A 6,331-nucleotide genomic window follows, 5' to 3' on the forward strand; every position below is an offset into this window, starting at 1 on the left:
TTGACATTCATCCAAAATGCAAACAGACGGCCACGATGTTGGCATGAGCAAAAAGCTCATGTTCAGAATGACCTGATCTGCATTCATAGGTCTTTCAATGCAAGGTCGCCGAAAATGTTGCCGCTGCCATCTGGGCTTTTCTCACGGAGAAACGGGCGGCCACCGGTTCCGGCGCCAAGGGCTAGAGTGAGGGTTTCTTAAGTGGAGAAGGCTGCGTTGGCGACGAACCCTGCAGGGAAGAGGATGCTGCAGTGGACGGAGATGAAACAGACCAATCTTTGCCTTGCGACCGACGTTTCTACCGTCGCTGCGTTGCTCAGCCTCGCCGAGGTCGGTGTCTTTCTTTCTATAGGTTTAGCTTTCGTTGTGGATCGATTTTTTGTTGTTTTTATGTGAGTTTTATGCCTATTTATGCCTTGGAATAATTTTGTTTACATAAGAGATTCATCTAAGGAGAAAGTTTTTGGAGGTTTTGTTTAGAAAGGAGATTGGTTTCTGTTCTCATATATCTTACACTTGCAACCACCATCGAGTCCATCTATCACTTATCGATTCTTTGCAATCTACTGCTTACTGTGAAACAAATATGGGAATAATGGATTTTTGAAATACTAGTTCTTTTATATTCCTTTCTTCTTCTGCAGAACAAAAGCTTTTATCTTGCAAAATTCATCTACCATTTGACACTGCATATTCTAATTAGTTAGTGAACATCAGGAGGTTTTGAACTTGTTCCAAGATGGTTGAAAATTTTATGATTCAATTTAGCAAACCAACTTTGTTGCATACAAGGCACAGGCAGAGCAAGGACATACTTTCCACACAACCATCCATCTCTACATAATTTCCACCATCTAGCAACCAGGATAGTTCTATATGATTTGAGAGTTTTATGTAAGAATGGACAAAGACGTGAAAATTGGGGCTGACAGGTGCACCCTGGTCACTGTTTTCATTTAATCAATAATACACAATTATAACGACAGCAAATTTAAGGCTCTAATGACCAAGTACCTTTTAGCTGAGGTTGTGATGCTAGATAGATGAAATTTTTGTAGTTCTGGATATGTGAATGCTTTTTTACATGCAGAAACTCTAAATTTTGAATGCAAATGTTTTTGAAATGGTTGGTACTCTAAAAGTTCATAAGGATTGTTCTCTGTTTAATCATTTTCGATATTTTTGAATAATTATTTTCCTGATCATGTCATTGCCAGTATTAGAACCACGCAAACTATATCCAACTGGTAGGCTAGCTCAAGTTTTACCTTTTAATGTGTACATGATAGGAGCTTTGGTTGGTTTGGGTAGGTTGTACTTATGTTTCATAATTTTCTTTATTTTGCCAGACTCTGGAGGTACTCGTAATGCAATTGCATATAAGAAAAATATCATAGTTTCCAAGTTCTTCACAATCTTCACTTGGTATGGAAGGAAGCAATGGGGTGAAAGGAGAATCAGTTTTGCAAGGTGATATCTTGTGGTAGCAATTTGAACCTGGACTTGTTGATGTGCATTGACTGTTGCTGCTTTGCCTGTTGTGGAAGAGGTTGGAAGGGGAGCACATAACCATACTGATGACAAGGCATTTATTTGTTATCAATCTTGCCTTGTTATAGTGGTTTTAGAGAGAACCTTGTTAAAAATTTAAAGTTTCTCTCAAAGAGGGGAAAGACTGGTGCAATTTTTTGTTTATATCTCATTGTGTTGTGAAATTTTCTCTTAAGCCATTGAACAAATCCTCATTTTTTTACCAAATATAAGTGTTATTCAACCATTAGATCAAAGTTTTATACAGAAGATTGTATCATGTGTGCTTATTGTACATAGTTCTTCCACCCAAAGAGGCACATGATCGATATATACAATTGATCGGTCATAGCAAAAACACAAGCACAGAATTTATGGGACAGTTTGTTGTTGTCCGGGACCGATCCTTCGAAATGGGGCATTATATGCCCGTGGCAGTTGTAATGCCTCTTTGTAAAGACAACATCACCATGCATTTTGGAGTGTTTCTCAGTAGAAATGTGTGGTTCCTTAGTTTATTTGGTTTTCTATTATGGTCCTCAATCATTAGCCTTTAGTCAAGGGCCAAAACTATTTATGTGCTTTTCACGTAAGTTTGGACAAGGTAGACACTGAGCATGGTGGTTGAACCCTGATCAAGAGCTGTTCAAAGCTCAAGTGAACTTGGCCTTTATTGAGGCTCACAGCCCATGCCTAAAGTGCAATCAATGCGGTAAACTTGGTCACGCGATTTTGAATCTCATTCTCACTCTCTCAGCTTGCATATGAGAAATGAGGCAACTGAAAATCTTGCATGTAAAAGAAGGGGCAAATGAGAGGTTATCACAACCAGGAGAAAACAATTTTCATTTGGGTCCAAGCAAACTTGATGTGATTGCAAAATCACATTAAGGATTACATCTTACATTTGTTTGCACACAGCAAATAATAACCGCCTTGTTTGTAGATTGTGAGAGAATGATTCTCATTTAGACCAATCCAACACAGTTAAAAGCTTCTTAACTTGTGCTTTCTTAGTAGAATCATAACATAAACGGTGCCATAATTGTAATAAAATTTTTTCAGTTGGTTAACTTTGGATAGATGGTTGGTTCAACTCTTGGATTTCTTGTTGAGTTGTCCTGCCATCAATTTACCTCTTAATCAAAATTATCTACAAGCTCGCTCTCACAGCCAAAACAATGAAAAGCACTACCATTTCCCTAAATGCCAATGCAGAGTTTTTCTTCACTTGGAAAGTAACACCCAATCAAGAGATTTTCTTGATGATTGACTCCAGTAATATGATAGGTGACAAGACCATCACAAGGGTCTTACAGAAAACCAAATGATAACAAAATTTTATAGACTTAAAAACAGTTTTTTTAAAGTTTTTTTAAAGTTTTTTTAAAGTTCTTTTAAATTAATTAAAAACCAACAAATACAACCATGGTGTGAGATCACTAATTTAGTTACAAAATGGAAGAGAATCGGCCTTCTTTCTCCTCGTGTTTCTCAAAACTAACAGCTTAACCATGGAATTTACTCTGCTCACACCATTAAGACCTTCCCATTCTTGTTCCTCAACAGGTGAACCCTGGTCCTTCTCGACTGTTGCTATTGCCTCACAATCGTTTTTCTTTGTCACAGCAACCTAGTTCTCTCGGGAACTATCACCATCTTCACAAAAAGTGAAACTCTCTCAGGAACTATCACCATCTTCACAAAAAGTGAACATTTTTCGATTGGTTGTTTACCGTACAAAATCATGATGTGACAATTTGGATGTTTATCCTATGAAAATCATTCAAAATCTTCACATAGGGCACAATATAGAAGTCACAACAATAGGAATTAGGCAATGGAAGTGGCTAGAGTATTCCCCTACTTGTGCATAAGAACATAATAAAAGAACACGCATATAAAGATAACTCTAATAATTGAGATGGGAAGGACACAATGAGCCAGAGGCCATGCGGGACAGAGGGAGGGGAAAGGGGAAGAGAAAGAGAGAGGGAGATGGGGGAAAGGTGAAGAAAGAGAGTGGGAACATTGTCAGGTAGGGTTTTCATTTTTTCCCACTTTATATAGGGGCGTTGTTGGCCATCCATTTAAAGTGAAATCGGACGGCCAACAGAATTGCATTCTCATTGCACTCCTAAGTATTGCTCCCCACTTGGCAGGGGGTGAGTGAGCAAATAGCTACGCATTACTCATATAAAATATATATATATATATATATATATATATATATATATATATATATATATATATATATATATATATATAGGGAGAGATAGATAGAGAGTAATACGCTGGTGCTGTACCTTTTCTCGTTCTGCCCCCATTAGGCCCTTTCAAAAATCATAGGTTTTTGTGTTTTTTCTCACATTTAACACCATAGATGTGATCTATAGGTTTTTTTTGTGCAAACTCTGCTTTGGATCACCGGAATCTGACCTGTATACAGGTTTTTGGGTAATCCAAAATCAATGGCTATAAAGAAATCAATCTTTTCCGGCTCATAAAAATACATTTAAATCGAGCATGCTAAATACATTTAACTGTTCAGAGCATGCTACTCTGAGAGCATTAGCATGCCCCCCACACAAAATGACCCATTCCACAGTCCATGTTTAATGAAGAATTTTCTCTCAAATAACTACACTCAAGCTCCAGTGAACATATGCTTTCATGGTTTGATAACAGCCATGCATATCCAAGCCTGGAAGTGAGAAGTAAGCATGTTTCCAATTAGAAGAATTCACATTTTCCATGCTCATAAGCAAGAATTTCCAATGCTATAATTTTCACTTTACCTGATGCTGATATAACTCCAATATCCATCAGCCCTATGTAGACACAATATCATAAACAAGTTTGTTAAGCATTGGAACATCCAATTTCATCCGACACAGTCAAGCATTGGAACATCCAGTTAAAAATATTGCAATAAATCTCATTAATAACAATGAAAATCATGCAATAATATATACTACATTCTTTTATCAGGGATTTTCGTGATTCTGCTGAAAGGTTAAGCATAGACTCATTTAGCAAAGCAAATACAACTACCTCTTCCGTATCAGGTCAAGCTTCGTGTGTATCTGTAGATTATCACCAAATCCTCTCCAAAATATGAAGCCAATATAGCAAGCTGAAGAAAATATCACATATCATACACATTAAAACTGAAAACATTATTGAGTACTCAAAGCATGCATGCGTGTGAACAATCAAAGGAACCGAGAGAAAAGACCTGATGATGAGGGTTGTCGTTCCTAGGACACAGGGATGCTGCCTGCATATAGTAACTAGATGCAGCAACATAATCTTAGAGAAACACAAAAAGAGGATAAATACAACGAAAATTGATAGGATTTAAAGAGAGATAGAGAGAGAGAGAGAGAGATGGGATAAAAAACAAAAAAATTACCCGATTCTGGTCAGGAACTGATTTACATCTGTATGGTCCAAAATTTGAAAAAAAATACCAAAAATCCAACAAAACGTGTGGTGGGTAGGTCTTCGTTCCTCTCTCTCTCTCTCTCTCTCTCTTTATATATATATATATATATATATATATATATATATATATATATATATAATAAAAGGTTGCAGCAAGCTGAACATGAGACTGGGCTGTGCCTCAAAAATTTCACATCCAGGCTCGAGCCGAGCTTATAATAAAACGGCAACCACTATTGCCAATGCACTGAAAATGTGTAATGGATGCATATGTATTCATATGTATGTAATTAATTAAATGAGCTTGAGTGAGCCTTTTTGAGCTTTATGTGATTAATAATCCGACCCACAAATACGTTCGACACAGTATCATATATATATATTTTTATAGGCTAGCTGGGGTTAGGAAGACCTCTACACACTCCGGATTCAGTCAGTGGTTTGACGAGAAAACATATTTTCTTTGTTCACAATTTTTTGTTACATTATATCCATTTTATAGCATACCCGATGCAATTACATTGATTCAAAATATGTTACTGGGAAAAATGATTGTACTACACCTGAGAATAATAGTATTTTACAGAATGTCCATAAAATATTCCAATATTTTGGCGGACCCACCCAATTTTCACTGAATTTTGAGGCATTTCTGACGATTTAACCCTTTCGCTAAAAGGTAAAAGCTACTTAAAGCTTACGGCAAGGAGCACACGTCCTCGGATCTTTCGACTTAAACATTTTAAGCCGATCCACCTACCCAGTTGGGATCAAAAGAGCTGCTAGGTGCCACCACTAATGACGCTAGCCAATCACATGACAGTATTGCACCGGGCCACAGCTACAGAGTGCAGACCCCCACATGAAATGCCCGAGTGTCGCTCTACATGGCACATGAACATGAAGCATATGCAGGTGGCAATAAGATGTCTTCGTTAGCAACCGTTAACGGCTATGTCACAAAGACACGTGATGGGGGTTCTACTTGCAAGTTCAAAATCTTTTTGGAAAATAAGACAAGACATAGAAGTTTTAAAAAAAATTATCAATAAAAGACTAATAATCTGATATTTAAAATTACAATTTTATTAAAATAATATCAAATATGACGTGTCCCTGTGATAGGTTGACAGGGGAATGTGAGGAAGATCATGTCCTTAGTTAGGGTCATAAAATCAATTGAAGACAAAATCTATTGACGGTCAGATTAAATCCAATTCTGATTTGCCAGATAAAAAAAATAAAATAAATCGAATTCTGATTTCTATTCCGGGCTTGACCCGAATATATCTGACCATGTCTGTTCCGGATCCGGATATTATACTATCTGGATCCGACAACCTGGATTGAAGCC

The sequence above is a fragment of the Nuphar pumila genome, chromosome 10, assembly GCF_984573655.1.
Source record: "Nuphar pumila chromosome 10, dmNupPumi1.hap1.1, whole genome shotgun sequence".
In the NCBI taxonomy this organism is placed as follows: Eukaryota; Viridiplantae; Streptophyta; class Magnoliopsida; order Nymphaeales; family Nymphaeaceae; genus Nuphar; species Nuphar pumila.